Source organism: Loxodonta africana, chromosome 27 (assembly GCF_030014295.1).
Source record: "Loxodonta africana isolate mLoxAfr1 chromosome 27, mLoxAfr1.hap2, whole genome shotgun sequence".
NCBI lineage: Eukaryota > Metazoa > Chordata > Mammalia > Proboscidea > Elephantidae > Loxodonta > Loxodonta africana.
In genome coordinates, this window is record NC_087368.1 from 4,110,339 (window position 1) to 4,132,050 (window position 21,712).

Here is a 21,712-nt window from a genome sequence, read left to right on the forward strand (position 1 = left end):
ATCGATTCACTTGTTTTTCCGAGGCTTTGTTACAAGAGGGATCCGAGGTAGCTTCTACCTAGTCAGCCGTCTTGGCCCCCGCCTCCTCTGTAAGCCACTTATCGCTTTTAAAATAGTTGTTGTAATATTTACCTCACAAGAGTTTTTTATTAGAATAAAATGAAATAATGCATAAAAAGTACTCACCACTTGTGAGTACTAAAAAATCATCATTCTCCTTTTAGGCCAACAAGGCTAATAGCAGCAACCAACAAATATTTTGCGTGTTTGTATGACTAATCAGGTATCGGTCAATTACAATGTAATTGTAATTGTAATTACAATGACCCTGTTGGTTGCTGTTGTTTTTAGGTGCCACTGAGTTGATCCTGACTCATAGCAACCCTGTGTACAACAGAACGAAACACTGGCAGGTCCTGCGCCATCCTCACAGTCGGTGTTATGCTTAAGGCCATTTTTGCAGCCACTGTGTCAATCCATCTTGCCGAGGGTTTTCCTCTTTTTCGCTGACCCTTTACTTTATGTTGCCCTTCTCCACGGACAGGTCCCTCCGGATAACATGTCCAAATTATGTGAGACAAAGTCTCACCAACCTTGCTTCTATTGAGCATTCTGTCTGTACTCCTTGTAAGACAGATTTGTTTGTGCTTCCGCAATTCATGGTATTTTCAATATTCTTCACTAACACTATAATTCAAATGTACCAATTCTTCTTCAGTCTTCCTTAATTATTCTCCAACTTTCATGGGCATATGAGGCAATTGAAAACATCACGGCTTGAGTCAGGCGCACCTTAGTTGTTAAAGTGACATCTTTGCTTCCTAACACTTCAAAGAAATGCTTGCAGACATTTGCCAAATACAATGTGTCATCTGATTTCTTGACTGCCGTTTCAATGGATGTTGATTGTGGATCCAAGTAGAATGATGTCCTTGACAACTTCAATCTTTTCTCCATTTATCGTGATGTTGTTTATTGGTCCAGTTGTCAGGATTTTTGTTTTCTTCATGTTGAAGTGTAATCCGTACTAAAGGCTGCGGTCTTTGATCTTTATCAGTAAGTGCTTCAAGTCCTCTTTCAGCAAGCAAGGTTGTGTCATCTGCATGTCTTAGGTTGTTAATGAATCTTCCTCCAATCCTAAGTTGCTAAGTACGTCCAAATCAGTATTGTTCTCTTCTACCATCACAATCTATATTTATTCCTTTTTTTTTTTTTTTTAACAGTTTACAGAACGTTGTTTTCATGTTACCTCTTTTAATCTTCATTGCATCCCATATGGAAAATAGCTGATATGTTCTCTTGTTTTACAGATGAGGAAACTGAGACTCGATGTAGTTAAGTTACTTTCTCAAACCTTCCAAATAATTAATGGATTTTAAAACTAGACCTTCTGGAACCACAACTTGTACTTTTCATATGGCAATATTGTATCCCCTGGAATGGAAATAGATGGTGACCCAAGACTCTCAAGTCTTGCTGTCAGTCAATCTGTACCCAGGAGAGTTTCTAGACACAACTTGTGGACCCAGGAGTAGGCAGGGAAGATGAGTGTATTCAGTCCCCTAAGCTATCCACTTGTCTCCCTTCCCCTACTCAAATGGTGCTTGGCTATGAATTGACTATGGCCCAATGGTTCCTTTGTGCATTCTTTCACTCAACAGGTGTGTTATTTTGGTCATATATGTGACTACTATAGTTCAGAAACCATTCTGCCCACTGAGAATTCAGCAATAAGCAAAATAGATTAAAAAAAAAAAAAAGTCTGTGCTCTAATAGAGCTTAAATTCTCAATGGAGAATATGGTAATAGATAAATGAACAAACATGTTCATTTACTTATTCATTTAATTTTGGGGACAATAAGTACCCTGGAGAGAAATAAAACCAGTAAGAGGAACCTGGAGTTCCAGGGCATGAGGTTTGTTGTTTTAGATAGGTGATGAGAGATGACCTTGTTAAGGTGAAGGAATTGGGAAATGAGACACAGATATGGGGAGAAGGGTAGTGCTCCAAGATGAATGAACAGCAAGTTGAAAAGCACTAATGCAGCAGGGTGTGTGGGGTTTTCTAGAAACAGCAAGGAAACCAGTGAGTCCGGAGCAGAGTGAGCCAGGGGAAGATGATAAGAGAGGAGTAATAGGGGACAATCATGGAGAGCCTTCTTGGTCATTTGTCTTTTTTTTTTTTTTTATGGTCAACAGATTTTTTTTTCTGAATTTTATTAGTTTTTTTGTTATTGAGAACATACAGAACAAAACATACACGAATTCAACATTTTCTGCATGTACAATTTAGTGACACTGATTGCATTCTTCATGTTGTGCAACCATTCTCACCCTCCTTTTCTGAGTTGTTCCTTCCTCATTAACATAGACTCACCCTATATAGATGGTTCTTAAAAGAGCGTATTGCTACACTCTTGGCTGATTTTAAGATGACTTCAGGGAATATTTTTGGTTTAATGTTTAAAAATCATTTCAGGGCAATAGTTTCAGTGGTTAATCTAGTCTGTATGGCTCCAGAAAGTATGGATTCCATGAGAATTTGAAGTTCTGCAATCAGGATTCTTCTAAGGACTTTTTGATCAAAATGCTTAGTAATGTAGACAGACACCATCCAGTTCTTCTGGTCTTATGGCAAAGGAGGCGGTTGTTCCTGGAGGCAATTAGCTACACATTCCATATCCTCCTCTTATTCCTGACCCTCTTTTTTCCCCCGCATTGCTCCAGGTGAATAGAGATCAATTGTGCCTTGGACAGCTGCCTGCAAGCGTTTTAAGACCTCAGTCACTACAAAACAAACTAAGCACGAAATACATTATTAGGTCAGTTAACTGGGATGGTCCATGAAATCATAACTGTAAACCTCCAAGCCAAGGAACCAAATCCCATGAGGTGTTTGGTTATACGTAAGCAGCCTCAACAGCTCCTCTTTTTTTTTTTTTTTTTGTAGTTATAAATATATCTATCACAGAACTTTTGCCAATTCAGCTTTTTACAGGTGTATAATTGACAGCAATTACAATACTTAGCTGTGCAACCCTTGTTTAATCAATGTGATTTTTCCAACACTGTCAACACCCCATTCCTCCTCCTTCCCTGCCTCAGGTAACCACTAATAAACTTTGGGCTCTGTACATTTGCCTTTTCTTGTCTTTTTATATAATGGAAGTCATATAATATTTTTCCTTTTATGATTGGTTTATTTCACTCAGCATACTATCACATGTATCAAGACTTTATTTCTCCTACTGGATTATAGTATTCCATTGTATGTATGTACCACATTTTATTTACGCATTCATTTGCAGATGGGCATTTAGGTTGTTTCCACCTTTTGACTGTTGTGAATAGGCTGCAATGAACATTCTTGTACAAATCCCTATCTGAGTCTTTGCTTTCAAGCCTTTCAGGTATATATCTAGGAGTGGAATTTCTCGGTCATATGGTAGCTCCATTTCTGGGTAAAAAAATATTTCTTATTATTTATTGTGGTGTAAGTGAAAAGCTACAAATCAAGTCAGTTTCTCATACTAAAACTTATGAACACCTTGCTCTGTACTTCTAGCTGCTCTCCCCCTAATGAGACAGCACACTCCTCATCTCCAACCTGTATTCCTGGTGTCCATTCAACCAGCTCTTATACCCCTCTGCTTTCTCATCTCACCTCTAAACAGCAGTTGCGCATATAGTCTCATGTGTCTGCTTGAGCCAAAAGTCTCAGTCCTCACTAGTATCATTTTCTGTCTTATTGTGCAGTCCAATCCCTGTCTGAAGAATTGGCTTTGGGAATGGTACCAGTCTTGGGGTAACAAAGGGTCGGGGGATCATGACTTACAGGTTACCTCTAGTCTCAGTCAGATCATTAAGCCTAGTCTTTTTATAAGAATTTGAGGTCTGCATCCCACTGTTCTCCTGCTCCATCAGGGATTCTCTATTGTGTTCCCTGTCAGGGTAGTCATCGGTTGTCGCTGGGCAGCATCTAGTTCTTCTGGTCTCAGACTGATGTAGTCTCTGGTTTATGTGGCCCTTTCTGTCTCTTGGGCTCCTCTTTACGTTATGTCTTTGTTATTCTTCATTTTCCCTTGCTCCAGGTGGGTTGAGACCAATTGATGCATCTTAGATGGCTGCCTGCTAGCATCCAAGACCCCAGATGCCACTCACAAATGTGGGATGCAGAATATTCTGTTATGCAAATGACCTGGATGTCCCCTGAAACCATGGTCCTCAAACCTCCACCCCTGCTACTCTGGCCTTCAAAGTGTTCAGTTGTGTTCAGGAAACTTCCTTTCTTTTAGTTCAGTCCAGTTGTGCTGAGCTGTCCTGTATTGTGTACTGTCTTTCCCTTCACCTAAAATAGTTCTTGTCTGCTATCTAATTAGTGAATACCCATTCCCTCCCTCCTCACGCACGTAACCATGAAAGAATATTTTCTTCTGTGTTTAAATTTTTTCTTGAATTCTTATAATAGTGGTCTTGTACAATATTCGTCCTTTTGCAGCTGACTAATTTCACTCAGCATAATGCCTTCCAGATTCCTTCGTACTATAGGTGTTTCACGGATTCATCATTGTTATTAACCATTGTGTAGTATTCCATTTTGTGAATATACCATCATTTATCTATTCATCCATCGATGGGCACCTTGGTTGCTTCCATTTTTTGCTGTTATAAACAGTGCTGCAGTGAACATGGGTGTGCATGTATCTGTTCATATGAGGGCTTTTATTTCTCTAAGATAGATTCCAAGATGTGGGATTGCTGGATTGTATGGTAGTTCTATTTCTAGCTTTTTAAGCAAGCGCCAACTCAATTTCCAAAGTGGTGGTACCATTTTACATTCCCATCAGCAGTGTATAAGTGTTCCAGTCTCTCCACAAGCTCTCCTATATTTATCATTTTGTATTTTTTGGATTAATGCCAGCATTGTTTGGGTGAGATGGTATCTCATTGTAGTTTTGATTTGGATTTCTCTAATGGCTAATGACTGTGAGCATTTCCTCATGTATCTGTTAGCTGCCTTAATGTCTTCTTTGGTGAAGTGCCTGTTCATATCCTTTGCCCATTTTTTAATTGCATTATTTGTCTTTTTGTAGTTGAATTTTTACAGTATCATGTAGGTTTTAGAGATCAGATGCTGATGAGAATTGTGGTAGTCCAAAACTTTTTCCCAGTCTGTAGGTTATCTTTTTACTCTTTTGGTGAAGTCTTTGGATGAGTATAGGTGTTTGATTTTTAGGAGCTCCCAGATATCGAGTTCCTCTTCTGGTGTTTGTGCAGTGTTACTAACGTTTTGCATACTGTTTATGCCATGTATTAGGGCTCCTAGCACTGTCCGTATTTTTTCTTCCATGATCTTTATTGTTTTAGATTTTCTATTTAGGTCTTTGATCCATATTGAGTTAGTTTTTGTGCATGGTGTGAGGTATGGGTCATGTTTCCTTTTTTTGCAGATGGATATCCTTTTATGCCAGTGCCATTTGTTAAAGAGACTGTCTTTTCCTTATTTAACAGACTTTGGGCCTTTGTCAAATATCAGCTGCTCATATGTGGATGGATTTATGTGTGGATTCTCAATTCTGTTCCATTGGTCTCTGTGTCTGTTGTACCAGTACCATTCTGTTTTGACAACTTGGCAGTGTAATATGTTCTAAGATCAGGTAGTGCAAGGCCTCCCGCTTTGTTCTTTTCTTCAGTAATGCTTAACTTATCGGAGACCTCTTTCCTTTCCATATGACGTTGGTGATTTGTTTCTCCATCTCATTGAAATACGTCATTGGTATTTGGATTGGGATTGCATTGTATCTATGGATCACTTTGGGTAGAACAGACATTTTTACAATGTTGAATCTCCCTATCCATGAGCAAGGTATGTTTTTCCACTTATCTTGGTCTCTTTTGGTTTCTTGCTTTAATGTCTTGTTTTCTTTGTATAGATCTTTTACATCTCTGGTTAGATTTATTCCTAAGTATTTTCTCTTCTTGGGGGTAATTGTAAATGGTATTGATTTGGTGATTTCCTCTTTGTTGGTGTAGAGGGATCCAAATGATTTTTGTATATTTTTCTTGTATCCTGGTACTCTGCTGAAATGTTCTATTAGTTTCAGTAGTTTTCTTGAGGATTGCTTAGGGTTTTCTGTGTATAAGATAATGTCATCTGCAGAGATTCTTTTACTTCTTCTTCACTAATTTGGGTGCCCTTTATTTCTGTATCTAGCCTAATCGCTCTGGCTAGGACATCCAGTACAATGTTGAATAAGAGTGATGATAGAGGGCATCTTTCTCTGGTTCCCTTTCTCAAGGGGAATGCTTTCAGACTCTCTGCATTTAGGATGATGTTGGCTGTTGGCTTTGTATAAATGCCCTGTATTATGTTGATGAATTTCCCTTATATTTTTATTTTGCTGAGAGTTTTTATCATGAATAGGTGTTGGACTTTGTCACATTTCTTTTCTGCATTAGTTGAAAAGATTATGTGGTTCTTGTCTTTTGTTTTATTTATATGGTGGATTACATTGATTGTATTTCTAATGTTGAGCCCTCCCTGCATACCTGATAAGAATCCCACTTGGTCATGGTGAATTATTTTTTTTTGATACGTTTTTGAAATCTTTCGCCTAGAAGGTTAATGAGGATTTTTGCATCTAGGTTCATGAGGAATATACGTCTGTAATTTTCTTTTTCTGTGGTGTCTTTACCTGGTTTTTGTATCAGGGAGATGCTGGCTTCATAGAATGAGTTTTGGAGTATCCCATCCTTTTCTATGCTGTGAAATACCTTTAGTAGTAGTGGGGTTAACTGGTCTCTGAATGTTTGGTAGAATTCTCTGGTGACGCCATCAGGGTCAGAGCTTTTTTTGTTGGGAGTTCTTTAATTACCTTTTCAGTCTCTTTTTTTGATATGAATTTTAGTTGTTCTACCTCTATTTGTGTTCGTTTACGTAGGTAGTGTGTTTCTAAAATTTGTCCATTTTTTCTAGGCTTTCAAATTTGTTAGAGTACAATTTTTCATAGTAATCTGAAATGATTGTTTTAATTTCAATTGGGTCCGTTGTGATATCACCCATCTCATTTCTTATTTCAGTTATTTGCTAAGTCTCCTGTTTTTCTTTTGTAAGTGGTTTATCGATTGTTAATCTTTTCAAAGAAAGAGCTTTTGGTCTTGTTAACTGTTTCAATTGTTTTGTTGTTCTCTATTTCATTTAATTCTGCACTGTAATAATTTATTTTGTATTTATTTATTTTGTTTGCTTCCTGTCTTAGCTTCTTACTTTGTTTTGTTTTGATATACCCAAATAGGCTGCTGGAATGAGCTAACTTGATTATTGGAACCTTTTAAGCTGTAATGTCTTTTCACGAGATGGCTAGAACTGTTACTAAGTATACGAGCATAGGAGTCCATTCACTTTTCTTATGTGGATTCAGGGCAGGTGTCCAGTGAACAGGTCACCAAGTGTGTGGTGCATGCTGTCACCTATGGTCTAAGAGGAGAGTAGTGATTGGTATATGCACAAGTTTCTTGTTGCAGCAGGAGGTCATACTGTGAGCAAGTCGGGGCTGACAACCACCCCCTAGGTGTCTGTGAGGAAGGTGAGTCCCTGTTCTCTAGAGTGTACAGGTGGGTGGGCTCTGAAACCGTGCCATAGCCACCCAGTGCTTTTAACTGTAAGGACTGGGAGGCACCACTTATCCTTGGACCCCTGTTATGGGTGGCTAGGTGGTATGGGTGGAAACACCAGTCCTCAAGCCCCTGATGTGGGTAGGTGAGGACCCTGCTTAACAGGCAGAGCAGTGTCAAATATTAAAAACTTGGCTCTCCACCCCACAGCTGAAATAGTTAAAGTCAGACTTCAGGCACATAAACCCTTGCAGTGTAACAGCAAAGGCTTAGCTACTGAAATGGGACACAGGTCCATGCAGGGGTCAAAGGCATTCAAAGTCATGGACTGTTTGTGCCTGAACAGGAGCCACTTCTTCCCTAAGTTCCCAGTTTAGGGGAGCCAGCAGATTATTCTTCTCCCTGTTTGTTAATTTGCTCCTTCTTTAAGGCCTGAGTGGCTTAAGGTGCGCAGCAGGACCTAGCTCAGGCCCAGGAAAACTGACTGTCACTGAAGCTGACTTAGGACCTGGTGCAGAGGGAGGAGGGATCAGATAAATCTGCACAGTAAATTAGATGCAAGCACTTAACTTTTGCCAAGAAGGCTGTTCTTCGCTGATTCCTGAGGCATGAGTAGATTCTGCTGCTCACTCTCTTTGGCTGAGAAAACCGCATTCAGTATGGTACAGCCAGGGCTGCTGTAGTCAAGCCAGGGGATTGGGGCTTAGGGGTGCGGGTTCCCACTGAGACAGGTTCAGCAACTCCTCATGATTCTGAACCATCTCTCCGTCCCCCCTGCTGCTCAGTCCAGTTTCTTAACTTTGCTTTGATGTTCATGGGTCCTCACTTTTCATATATATAGTCAGTTCACTGTTTTTTGGGGGTCTTCTTTGTAAAAGGGACCACCGGAAGCATGTGAGTACTCCCCCATCTTGGCACTGCCTCTCCTATTTTAGTTCTTTGAGGAACTGCCACAGTTTTCCACAACTGCTGTACCATTTTGTATTCCCACCAGTAATGGATAAGGGCTCCAATTTCCCCACATCCCAACCAACGTCTGTTATTTTTATTATTAGACATCCTGGTGGAAGTGACATGGTATCTCATTGTGTTTTTGATTTGCATCCCTCTGATGGCTAATGACACTGAGCATCTATTCATGTGTCTGGTGGCCATTTGAATGCCCTCTTTGGTGAAATGTCTGTTCAAGCCGTTTGCCCATTTTATGATTTTTGTATTTGTCTTTTTGTCACTAAGAGTCAGAATTGACTCATTGGCAACGTGTTTGGTTTGGTTTTTTGTTGAAGTTTTGTATATAGTTTGATTGTTAGATTCTTATACGACATAGAGTTCCTGAAGATATTCTCCAATTTGGTAGCTTGTGTTTTCACTTTTTTGATAAAGTGTTTTTACTTTTTGTGAAGTTCTATTTATTTATTTTGCCTTTTGTGCTTTTATTATTAAATAAGCCATTGTTAAAAGCTGGACCTCAAAGCACTGCCTCTGCATTTATGGTTGTAGTTCGCACATCTGTGAGGGCTAAAATACAACCTTGAGTATACCAACCAACCAACCCAACCCTATTGCCATCAAGTGTATCCTGACTCAAAGCAACCCTATAGGACAGAGTAGAACCGCCCCTGCAGAGTTTCCAAGGTGTGCCTGGTGGATTCAAATTGCTGATCTGTTGGTTAGCAGCTGTAGCACTTAACCACTACACCACCAGGGCTTTGACCTTGAGTGTATACCACCTGAATTTAGACGCCATCTTAAGAATAGATTTCATGCATTGAATACTAATGACCAAAGACCGGAAATGTTGTGGGATGGCATCAAGGACATCACACATGAAGAAAGCAAAAGGTCATTAAAAAGAGAAGAAAGGAAGAAAGGACCAAAACGAATGTCAGAAAAGACTCTGAATATTGCTCTTGAACATAGAGAAACTAAAACGAACAGAAGAAAGGATGAAGTAAAGGAGCTGAACAGAAGATTTCAAAGGTCTGTTCGAGAAGACAAAGTAAAGTAGTATAATGAAATGTGCAAAGACATGGAATTAGAAAACCAAAGGGGAAGAACACACTAAGCATTTCTGAAGCTGAAAGAACTGAAGAAAAAATTCAAGCCATGAGTTGCAGTACTGAAGGATTCTACAGGAAAATATTGAATAACCCAGGAAGCACCAAAAGTAGATGGAAGGAATACACGAAGTCACTGTACCAAAAAGAATTGGTCGATGTTCAACTCTTTCAGGAGGTAGTATATGATCAAGAAGCAATGCTACTGAAAAAAGAAGTCCAAGCTGTACTGAAGGCATTGGCGAAAAGCAAGGCTGTAAGAATTGGCAGAATACCAATTGAGATGTTTCAACAAATGAATGCAGCACTGGAGGTGCCCACTTATCTGTGTCAAGAAATTTGGAAGCCGTGTACTTGGCCAAGCCACTGGACAAGATCCATATTTGTGCCCACTCCAAATGAAGGTGATGCAACAGAAATTATTGAACGACATCATCAATATCACACACAGGTAAAATTTTGCTGAAGATCATTCAAAGGTGGTTGTAGCTATACATCAATGGGGAACTGCCAGAAGTTCAAGCCAGATTCAGAAAAGGACGTGGAACAAGGTGCATCATTGCTGATGTGAGATGGCCCTTGGCTGAAAGCAGGGAATACCAGAAAGATGTTTACCTGTTTTATTGACTCTGCAAAGACATTCAACTGTGTAGATCATAACAAATTATGGGTAACATTTAAAGAATGGGAATTCCAGAACACTTAATTTTGCTCATGAGGAACCTGTACAATGACCAAGAGGCAGTCATTTGAACAGAACAAGGGGATACTGAGTGGTTTAAAGGTAAGAAAGGTGTGCGTCAGGGTTGTATCCTTTCCCCATACTTTTTCAATCTGTATGCTGAACAAATAATCCAACTACGTGAAGAAGGATGGGGCATCAGAATTGGAAGAAGACTCATTAACAGCCTGAGAAATGCAGATGTCACAACCTTGCTTGCCGACTTAAAAAACATACCAATGAAGATCAAAGATGACAAGTTTTAGTATGGATTGCGACTGAATATAAAGAAAACAAGACATTTCCAACATGGCACTATACACAGAAGCAGCATGCCATCTCTCTGCAGCAAAGACCCAAAAAACAAAACAAATATATACGTCAGTTCTGGAACGTTAAGCATCAAATGGAGGAATAAAGAACTCGATCAAGCATCAAATGGAATAAGAAACTGATAGAGAACAGAGAAAACAGCTATGGACTGGAGGTTCCCTACCAGCTAATGCGGCATGGATTCGCCATCTTGGACTACAGCTACCAAGGAATACAGACAGGGAGTATGAGAAGGCAACATGAGACAGAGCACCTGGTAACTGGGCATATGTGCTGTCTTAAGCTAGGTTCTTTGCAGAAGCAAAACAGTAAAGCGTATATACATATGCATACGTGTATGTATATATGTGTGTGTGTGTGTTTGTGTATCAATCACATGATTGTAGAGGCTGGAACAACCCAAGTCCGTGGATCAGGATAGAGGTTTCTCCTGATTCATGTAGCCCCAGGGGCTGGCGAACCCAAGATGGGCAGGTCAAAGAGGAGGGCTCTTGCTCACAGGCTGTGAAGGCTGATGAATCCCAAGATTGGCAGGTAGGTTGTTAGCTCAAGTCCCAAGAACCAGAGGTCAGGTGAACTCGAGGAACCTGTAGGGTCCAGAATCAGCCAAACGCCTTGGCGAGGCAAGCAGGGAGGAAGTAGGCAGCAGAGGGAGGAGAGATGAAGGCTGAGGGGTGGTGAACTCCCACATGCCCTGCCTCTGCTGATGCCACTCAGCAGATTCCATCTTGGGGGTGATTACACATCACATTTCAACAGGAAGTGATCACAATACTATAGAACTGCCAAAACATTGATAATCATGGCCCAGCCCAAGCTGACATGCAGTCTTAACCATCACAGTCCACACCTTGTCAGCCTGGCACCTGTACACATCTCCCCAAACCATACAAAATCTCTGAAGAAAGACAATTACAAAGTCACACTTGCAGCTAACATGATACAACTGACACACATCCAGCAGAAAACACACTAGCCCTGTTGACATCTTACATTTTATAAGTGGGGAAAACAAAAATACTTGATGCATACATACAAAGCAGAAATACTCATAACAATTACAGTCCTCGTTTCTGCAAGTGGTCACGTTGCCGCAACGGGTATTTAGAACTACCTTTACCACCACCCATTCCGTATTCCCTTTGTCCTCAGGAAGCACCTCAGCAGGTCATGGTTCTTTGCGTGGTGGGATGACCCAAACCTTCATTCCTGAAGGGCCTGGCCCATTAGTAGTGATGTCGGAATTGGGTTGCTGTAGTTTTCCGTTGACCTTAATCACAAGGCATGGTAGTACTAGGGGACGGCTTAAGAGATCTCCTGCATTCCAGACATACTCTTTTTTACTTCCATTATGTACTATCAATCTGATTTCCTCTTGGTAATAAGAATCAATCACACCAGCCAGTATGGTAACTCCCTTCTTTGCTTGTTGATCCAGAGACATAAGGAACCCAAAGTGGCCAAGTGGCATTCGTAGCTTCCAGTTTAGTGGAATCAGTGATGCGTCTCCAGGTGGTAGCATTCTTCCCTTTGAGACTAAGACCTCCAGACATACAAAGCATAAGGTTGCAGGGACAGGAAGAAGAATCTTACGAGTGGATGACTAGGAGTAATAGTGCATGGTGCCGCTTCCATTTCTACCCCTTGATTCCTGGACCCATGAATCCTGATTATGGGAGAAACAGTACCATATACTGGGCGCTGGTTTAGAGCATATAGAGCCTTTGGAGAACACAGCCCCAAACCTGCAAGGTATTGCCACCTACCTAGCACCATAATTGTGACTTCAGGGGGCCATTCCATCATTCTGTCAAACCAGCTGCTTCAGAATGATGGGGAACATGGTAAGATTAGTGAATTCCATGAGCATGGGCCCACTGCTGCACTTCATTTGCTGTAAAGTGAGTCCCTTGATCAGAGGCAATGCTGTTTGAGATACCATGACTGGGATAAGACATTCTGTAAGTTCACGGATGGTAGTTTTGGCAGAAGTGTTGCATACTGGAAAGGCAAATCCTTATCCAGAGTAAGTGTCTATTCCACTAAGAACAAAACGCTGCCTTTTCCGTGATGGAAGTTGTCCAGTGTAATCAACTTGCCACCAGGTTGTTGACTGATCACATCAAGGGATGGTGCCATATTGGAGAGTCAGTATTGGTCTCTGCTGCTGGCAGATTGGGTGCTCAGCAGTGGCTGTAGCCAAGTCAGCCTTGGTGAGTGGAAGGCCATGTTGGTTCCATGCATAACCTTCATCCCTGCCACCAGGGCCACTTTGTTCATGAGTCCCTTGAACAATGACGGGAGTAGCTGGGGAAAGAGGATGACTGGTTTCCAAAGAACACATCACCCTATCCACTTAATTGTTAAAATAATCTTCTGGTGAGGTCACCGTTTGGTGAGCATTCACATGGCACACATATCTTCACTTCTTTGGCCCATTCATAGAGGAGTATCCACATACCTATTCCCCATAAATTCTTGTCTCCAATTTTTGAATCATATTCCTTCTAAGTCCCTGACCATCCAGCCATACCTTTGGACACAGCCCATGTATCAGAATAGAAGCTCACATCTGGCCATTTCTCCTTCCAAGGAAAGTGAACAACCAGGTGCACTGCTCAAAGTTCTGCCTGTTGGGAGGAGTTCCTGTCAGCACTGTTCTTCAGGGAGGTCCCAGAAAGGGCTGAAGTGCTGCCACTCTTCCCTTTTGAGTGGTGCCTGCATATTGCACAGAATCATCTGTAAACCAGGTACAAGTTTCTCTTTTTCAGTCAACTGATCCGAAGGAACTCCCCATGAGGCCATAGGTGCAGACTGGGAGAAGGAAGGTAATGTGCTAGGAATAGAGACCATGGGCATTTGGGCTATTTCCTCATGCAACTTACTCAGGCTTTGAAGTCCTGCTTGGGCCCGATCTTGTATATACTGCTTCCATTTAATGATGGAGTGCTGCTGTGCACATCCAACTTTATTTCTCTGTGGGTCATACAATACCCAGTTCATGATGGGCAGCTCAGCCCACATGGTGACTTGGTGTCCCATGGTTAAGCGTTCAGTCTCTACTAAGGCCCAGTAACAAGCCAAAAGCTGTTTCTCAAAAGAAGAGTAGTTAAATGCAGAGGATGGCAGGACTTCGCTCCAAAATCCTAAGGGTCTGTGCAGTGGTTCACCAGTAGGGGCCTGCCAAAGTCTCCAGACAGAATCTTCATCTGCCACGGACACTTCAAGCACCATTGGATCAGCTGGATCATGTGGCCCAAGTGGCAGAGTGGCTTACACAGCAGCCTGAACCTGTTGCAGAACCTTCTCTTGTTGTGGGCCCCACTCAAAACTAGCAACATTTCAAGTCAATTAATAAATAGGCTGGAGTAGCACACGGAAATGAGAAACGTATTGCCTCCAAATTCCAAAGAGGCTCAGTAGGCATTGTGCCTCTGTTTTAGTTGTGGGAGCAGCCAGATGCAATAACTTATCCTTCAGTTTAGAGGGAATATCTCAACATGCCCCATACCACTGGACCCCTAAAAATGTGACTGAGGTGGTAGGTGCCTGAATTGTTGTGGGAATAATTTACCACTCTCTGGCAGGCAAATGTTTTACCAATAAGTCCAGAGTCATTGATACTTCTTCCTTACTAGGTCCAATCAGCATAATGCCGTCAATGTAGTGGACCAGCTGTGACATCTTATGGAAGGGAAAGGCAATCATGGTTCCTGCTGACTAAATTATGACATAGGGCTGGAGAGCTCATGGAGCGCTGAGGTAGGCCAGTGAAGGTGTATTGCTTGCCTTGCCAGCTGAAAGTGAACTTCTCCTGATGGTCCTTCAGAACAGTTATGGAGAAAAAGGCATTAGCCAGTTCAGCAGCTATACACCAGGTATCAGGACATGTATTAATTTGCTCAAGCAATCAAACTACATCTGGAACAGCATCTGCAGTTGGAGTCACAACATGGTTAAGTTTTTGATAATCTACTGTTGTTCTCCCAGGTCCATCTGTTTTTTGCACAGGCCAAATAGGCGAGTTGAATGGGGGATGTGGTGAAAATCACCACCCCTGCATCCTTCAGGTCCTTGATGGTGGCAGTAATGTCTGCAATTCCTCCAGGAATGCAGTATAGCTTTTTGTTTACTGTTTTCCTAGGAAGGGGCAGTTGTAATGGCTTCCACTTGGCTTTTCCTACCAAAATAGCTCTTTCTTCATTTGTGAGGGATTCAGCGTGGGGTTTCTGCCGGTTGTTGAGCGTATCTATTGCAATAATGCATTCTGGCACTGGGAAAATCACTATGGGGGGATTCAGGGACCCACTGGACCTACTGTGAAACAAACATGAGCCAAGACTCCATTAATAACCTGACCTCTGTATACCCCCACTCTGACTGGTGGGGTACAGTGCCGTTTTGTGTCTCCTGGAATTAGTGTCAGTTCAGAGCCACTGTCCGGTAATCCCCAAAAAGTCTGATTATTTTCTTTTCATCAGTGAAAAGTCACTCTCATAAAAGGTTGTAGACACCTTTGGGGAAGGCTAGGAGAGAATTGAGCATATAAATTTTTGACAGTGTATTGGAGTCCTTCCTCATGGGGACCTGGCCTCCCCTTCATTGAAGGGGTTGTGGGTCCGTAAATTTGCTCAAGTATGGGAGTTGACTGAGAGCGATTCGCGTTAGACTGCTGTTCACCTGAACTAGAGTTCTTCAGTTTGTACAGATCAAGTAAATATTTAGTAGATTTCCTATCTAATTCACTCCTAGGGACACCATGACTAAGTAGTCTTAAGTCTGTACGAGTCACACTATTCTGATTACTGCTTTGATTCTGCCATCCATTACTGTAACCACGTCCACTTGTCTTTGTTGATTGAGTGTTGCCACTTGGCCCCTACTATCACAGGGTCCAATCAACCCTATTGTATTTAGGTGTCTTGATTCAGTTAGGGCAGTTCCACTGTCAAATCTGATTTACATAAAATAGCAGTCACAGCAGTCTTCAAGGATGCTGAATTTCCCTTCAGAAAATTGTTCCTCACAGTTGTGGTAAAAGGTGTGTTCTCTGGGCATTCCATGTGTGGGTCTGTGGGTTTAACCTGAGAAATCCATTTTAGCATGCCAGTATCTCTAAGCCTTTGAATACCGTCTTCTACAGTATACCAAGGCACGTCTGGTACGTCAACTTGATTTACTGTAGGAAACTGCGTGACCCATGCTTCAGCAACCTAACCAAAGGAACTATTAGATCTTTTCCTAACTTCTTGAGGTGAAACACTGAATGAAGAATCTGTGCTTAGTGGACCCATAGCAATAAACTCAGTCCGATTCATGTTTACGTTCCTTGGAGCATTATCCTGCACCCTTAATAACCATTCCCACACCTATTCACCAGGTTCCTGTTGGTACATATTAGAAAACTCAAGCACTTCTCTTGGAGTGTAGCGTACTTCCTCCTGGGTCACACTTTGTACTTCACCTTTTGTGGTTCGCTGGGACTTAAGTCTAGTTATATGCCTAAAAGCCAGAATCTGTAGTGTGGGATTGTTTTGAGAACATTCAGCATTGTCTTGTAAAGCATCTGCCTCAGATGATGCCCCAGGCAATGGCTCAGGCAAGGGCTCTTTAGAGGCAGCTGAGGAAGGGCTAATTTCATTAAATGGAAGTGGAGGGGCTAATGCTTTTACTGGGCAGGGTGGTGTAGCAGACAAACGTGAAGTAATCTCTTCAGATGGAAGTGGTTCTATTGGCAACCCAACCAACAGGAGTGATTAAATGGAATTTAGGGGCTCAGTGTCTCCAGCTTTCTAATTATCTTCCCATATGTCCCCATCCCAAGTTTCAGGATCTTATTTCTTCCCAGTCAGTGCCTTCATTTTATCTTCAGACACCTCTTGAGGTTGGCAATTGAAGTAGGATTGTAATTCAGCCACTCTTACAATAAGACTCTGGTTTGGTTTTTGGCAATATCAGCGTTATTGCTACAAGAAATAAGGCTTTCTTTCAAAGCACAAGTGGAAACTTTGAGGTGGTTTATGCTGCACTTGAGCTTAGACACTGAAGCCCTGAGTGCATCTCTTTCTTTCACGAGTTTGTCTGGTGAAAGTAGGACCAACCAACCAGCTTCTGTATACTTCTCATTATGAGAAAATTGTTGAAAGGTATCATATATGCGATCACCCAGAGCCTCGCCTTTCACCAATACCTGATCTGTTGGTGGTGATAATTTGCATATTTGAATTGCCTCATGCCATGGATTAGCAGTGCCTTCTTTACTACTGAGAGCAGAGTCATCAACATCTTCAAAACTAACCAGACTTGAAAATTAATTTAGAAAACTCATCCTTAAAATTTTGTTTGTCTAGAACCACTCTCGGTACCAACTGTCTTGGGCTGGGTTCTCTAGAGAAGCAAAGCTAGTCAAGGGTATAAATATGTATAGAAAGAGAGATTTTCATCAAGGAAGCAGCTCATGTGATTGTAGATTTGCAAGTCCCTGCATCAGGATAGAGGCTTCTTCTGATTCATGTAGCAATAGGGGCTGGCAAAGCCCAGATTGGCAGGCTAGAGAGCAGGGCTCTTAAACGCACAGGCTGTGAAGGTTGATGAATCCCAGGATCAGCAGATAAGTCCCAAGAACTGGAGGTCGGATGAACAAGAGACAGCTGCAGGATCCAGAGCAAGCCAAGAGCCTTGGCAAGATGAGCAGGAAGGAAGTACGTGGCAGAGGGTGAAGAGAGAAAGGCTGAGTGGGGAGTGAGCCACCACAGGCCCTACCTGCACTGATACCACTCAGAAGGTTCCATTATGGGGGTTCCATATCTGAAATCCACATATCAGCTTTCAACAGGGAAGTGATCATAACATCGTACAAGAGCCAAGACACAGAGAATCGTGGCCCAGCCAAGTTGACACACACAATCTTAACAATCACACATGCCTTGTGATTAATGTCAGTGGAAAATTACAGCAATTCAGTTACGACAGGACTACTAATGGCCCAGACCCTTTACGGATGACAGTTTGGTCACCCGACCAGGAAAGAGCCACGACGAGCTGAGGTGCTTGCTTAGAGCAAAGGGAACATGGAATAGGTGGTGGAAGAAGGTAGTTCTAAATACCAGTTATGGCCATGTGACCAACTGCAGAAACCAGGAGTGTCACTGTTACGAGTGTTTCTGCTTTTATGTGTGCATCAAATATTTTTGTTTTCTCAACCTATAAAATATAAGATGTAAACAGGGCTAGTGCATTTTTGGTTGTATGTGTGTTCATTGTATCATGTTAGCACAAGAATGCCTTTATAATTGTCTTTATGCAGAGATTATGTATGGTTTAAGGAGATGTGTAGAGTTGGAAAGGGGTGAACCGTGGTAGTTAAGAGTATGTGTTAACTTGGCTGTGCCGTGATTCTCAGAGTTTTGGCAGTCATGTTATGTTGTGGTCACTTCCCTGTTGAGATTTAATATGTGATTACCCCCATGGTGCCATATGATGTTAGTAGGCAATTGGTTGAAGGGGACTTTCCTTGGGTGTGTGTCCTGCATCTATTTTGTGCAGACATTCTGGCAGGGCTCGGGGGCTTTTGTCATTGTGGAATCTGCAGCTGGCTTCTGTTCGTCTCACCTCCAGTTTTTGGGACATGAGCTAACAGTTTACCTGCGGTCTTGCCTGCCACTCTGTGGATTTGTTGATCTCCATAGCCTGTGAGCAAAAGCCCTGCTCTCCAGCCTGCCGATCTTGGGTACACCAGCACCTGAGGGTACATGAATCCGGAGAGGCCTCTATCCTGACCCACAGACTTGGGATGTTATGGCCTCTAAAACCGTGTGAGCCATTTTCTTGATATAAATCTCTCTCTCTCTATAGGTATTTATACACTTTACTGGTTTTGCTTCTTTAGAGAACGCTGCCTAAGTCAGAGCATTCACATGAGATACAAATATGTTTGCTTCTTTGGCCTGTTCAGGGAGGTCTGTCACATGCCACTTCTTTATACTTCCTTGGCTCCAAATTCCAATCATGTTCCTTCCAAGTCCCTGGCTATCCAGTCAAACTATTGGCCACAACCCATGAATCAGTGTACCACTGCATATCTGGCCATTTATCCTTGCAAGTAAAGTGAAAACTCATGTTCACTGATTGAAGTTCTACCCATTGAGAGGCTATTCCCTCAGCACTGTCCCTCAGGGAGGTCCCAGAAAGGGGCTGTAGTGCTTTGCTGCCACTGTCCATGTTGAGATGGTGCCTGCATATCATGCAGAGAAACACCTGTAAACCAGACATCAGTTTTCTCTTCCTCAGTCAACTGATGATGAGGTCATGGATGAAGACTAGGAAAGGGCAAGTAATGTAATAGGGGTGGAGGCCATGGGCATTTGGGCCATTTCCTTGTGCGACTTACTTGAGCCTTCAGGTCCTGCTCAGGCCTGATATCGTGTATACCACTTGCATGTAATGATGGAGTGCTGCTGTGCACATCTGGCTTTATGGCTCCGTAAGTCAGACAACAGCCAGTTCATGATGGGCAACTCTGGATGCATTGTGACTTGGTGTCCTGCGGTTAAGTATTCAGTCCCTACTAAGGCCCTGTAACAAGCCAAAAGCTGTTTCTCAAAAGGAGAGTAGTTAAATGCAGAGGATGGCAGGGCTGTGCTCCCAAATCCTAAGGATCTGCACTGTGATTCACCAATAGGGGCCTGCCAGAGACTCTAAACAGGACTCCAAAGACCATCTCTGTCTGCCACTGTTGCTTCCAAAACCACTGGCTCTGCCAGATCATATGGCCCAAGTGGCAGAGCAGCTTGGACGTCAGACTGAACCTGTTGCAGAGCTTTGTCTTGTTGTGAGCCCTACTCAAAAGGTGCAGCTTTCAAACCACGTGATAAATAGGCTGGAGCAGCACACCCAAATGAGGGATATGATGCCTCCGAAACCCAAAGAGGCCCAACAAATGTTGTGCCTCCTCTTTACTGTAGGAAGGGCCAGATACATCAACTAATTCTTCACTTTACAAGGAATATTTCAACATCCCCCACACCACCGGAGCCCTAGAAATTTCACTGAAATGTAGACATATGGATTTTTGTCAGAATAATTTTCCACCCTCTAGCATGCAATGGAAACTCTGGTGGCATACAGTGGTTACGTGCTTCAGCTGCTAACCAAGAGGTCCGCAGTTCGAATCCGCCAGGTGCTCCTTTGAAACTCTATGGGGCAGATCTAATCAGTCCTATAGGGTCACTACGAGTCGGAATCGACTCGATGGCAGTGTGTTTGGTTTTTGGGTTAGCATGCAAGTATCTTACCAATAAGTCTAGAGTATTGATACTTCTTTCTTACTAGGTTCAGTCAGAATAATGCCATTAATATAATGGACCAATGTGACGCCTTCTGGAAAGGAAAAGCAATCAAGCTCCCTGAGGACTGAATTATGACATACACCTTGAGAATTGATATACCCCCGAGATAAATTAGTGCAGGTGTGTTGCTGGCCTGACCAAGTGACGGCAAACTGCTTCTGGTGGTCCTTTAAAACAGGGATAGAGAAAAAGGCATCAGTGAGATTAATGGCTGCATACCCCAGAAGATATATTAATTTTCAGGCCACATCCCCAAGGAAGCTTCTCTTCCAACTGATTGGCTGATCACATCAGATCACAAAATGGAAGATGATTACATAATTTCGGCCAAATCCCTGAGAATCATGGCCTAACTAAGTTAACATGTAACATGAGCCATCACAGTGGTGACGAAAGTGTTCTGACGTAGATACTGGTGATGGTTGAATAGGGTTGTGAAAGGTAAAGCCACTATATGACACACTTTAAAGCTATTAAAACAAAACTTTCTTATTAAGAAATTTACCAGTTAATAGAGTATAAGGTATAAAGTATAAATTGAGCTGGAAAAATACTACAACAAAATCGAAAAAACACCCACTGAGGTGAGAAGAAGAAAATGTCTGGTTCTGAGGCTGATGTTTCCAGGCTGTGAATGAGGAGCTGCTGTGGAGGAGGCATGGCAAGTGGCTCTGCCTCTGGTGCCCGAGGCAGAGCTAGCGGTGTAGGACTTAATAGCCTGTGGGGCTCCAGTGTTGGAGCAGGAGCAGGATCGATATCAGCTGTTTGTCGGGAGCCAGTTGGAGGTGGCCCAGGATGGAAATCTGCCCCTCCAGCTGACTCTTTGTCTAGCGCCATCGCCGGACCTGTTGATGAAATAGCTGGTGCCCTAAGGACTTCTGGTGTTGGTGCAGGAGCAGGTGGTTGAGGAACCATTTCTGGAGGTAGCCCAGGATGGGAATCGGGCCCTCTATCAGGCTCTTCCCCTGGTGCCGGGGCCGGAGATGGAGATGGACGGCTGTGGGCTATATTGAGCCCTGGTGTTGGTAGAGGTACAGGAGCAGGGTTGACATCAGCTGGTGGCCCAGGAGCCAGCTCTGAATGTAGCCCAGAATAAGAATCTCATTTTCCAGCTTTCTCCCCATTTGGTGCCAGTGCTGGAGCTGGTGATGCTGCTCTGTGGAGTCCCAGTGTTAGTCCAGGCGCATGATGGACCTCACCAGGTGGTCCAGGAGCTGGTTATGGTCTTGGCCCAGGGAAAGAATCTGATCTTTCAGCAGGCTGTCTGTCAGGTGGCAGTGCTCGACTTGGTGATGGAGGACCTGTTGTTGTACCCAGGTCCAATATTCCTGCAAGAGCGGGATCTGACTCAGGAGACGGTCCTTGAGTGTGTTCTGGAAGTTGCCCAGGGTAAAAATCCAGCTCTTCTGCGGGCTCTCCATCTGGTGATGGGATAGGCGGTGCTGTATTGAGCGTCGGTGTCTGTACAGGATCAGGATCGACATCACTAGGCGGTCCCTGGCCTGGCTCAGGCGGTGGCCCTGGTTAAGAACGTGAACCTCCAGCGGGCTATCCATCCCCTGCCAGAGCTGAAGCTTGGGACAGAATAGCTGTTGCTCTGTCGACGTCCTGTGTTGGAGCAGGAGCTGGATCGATGTCA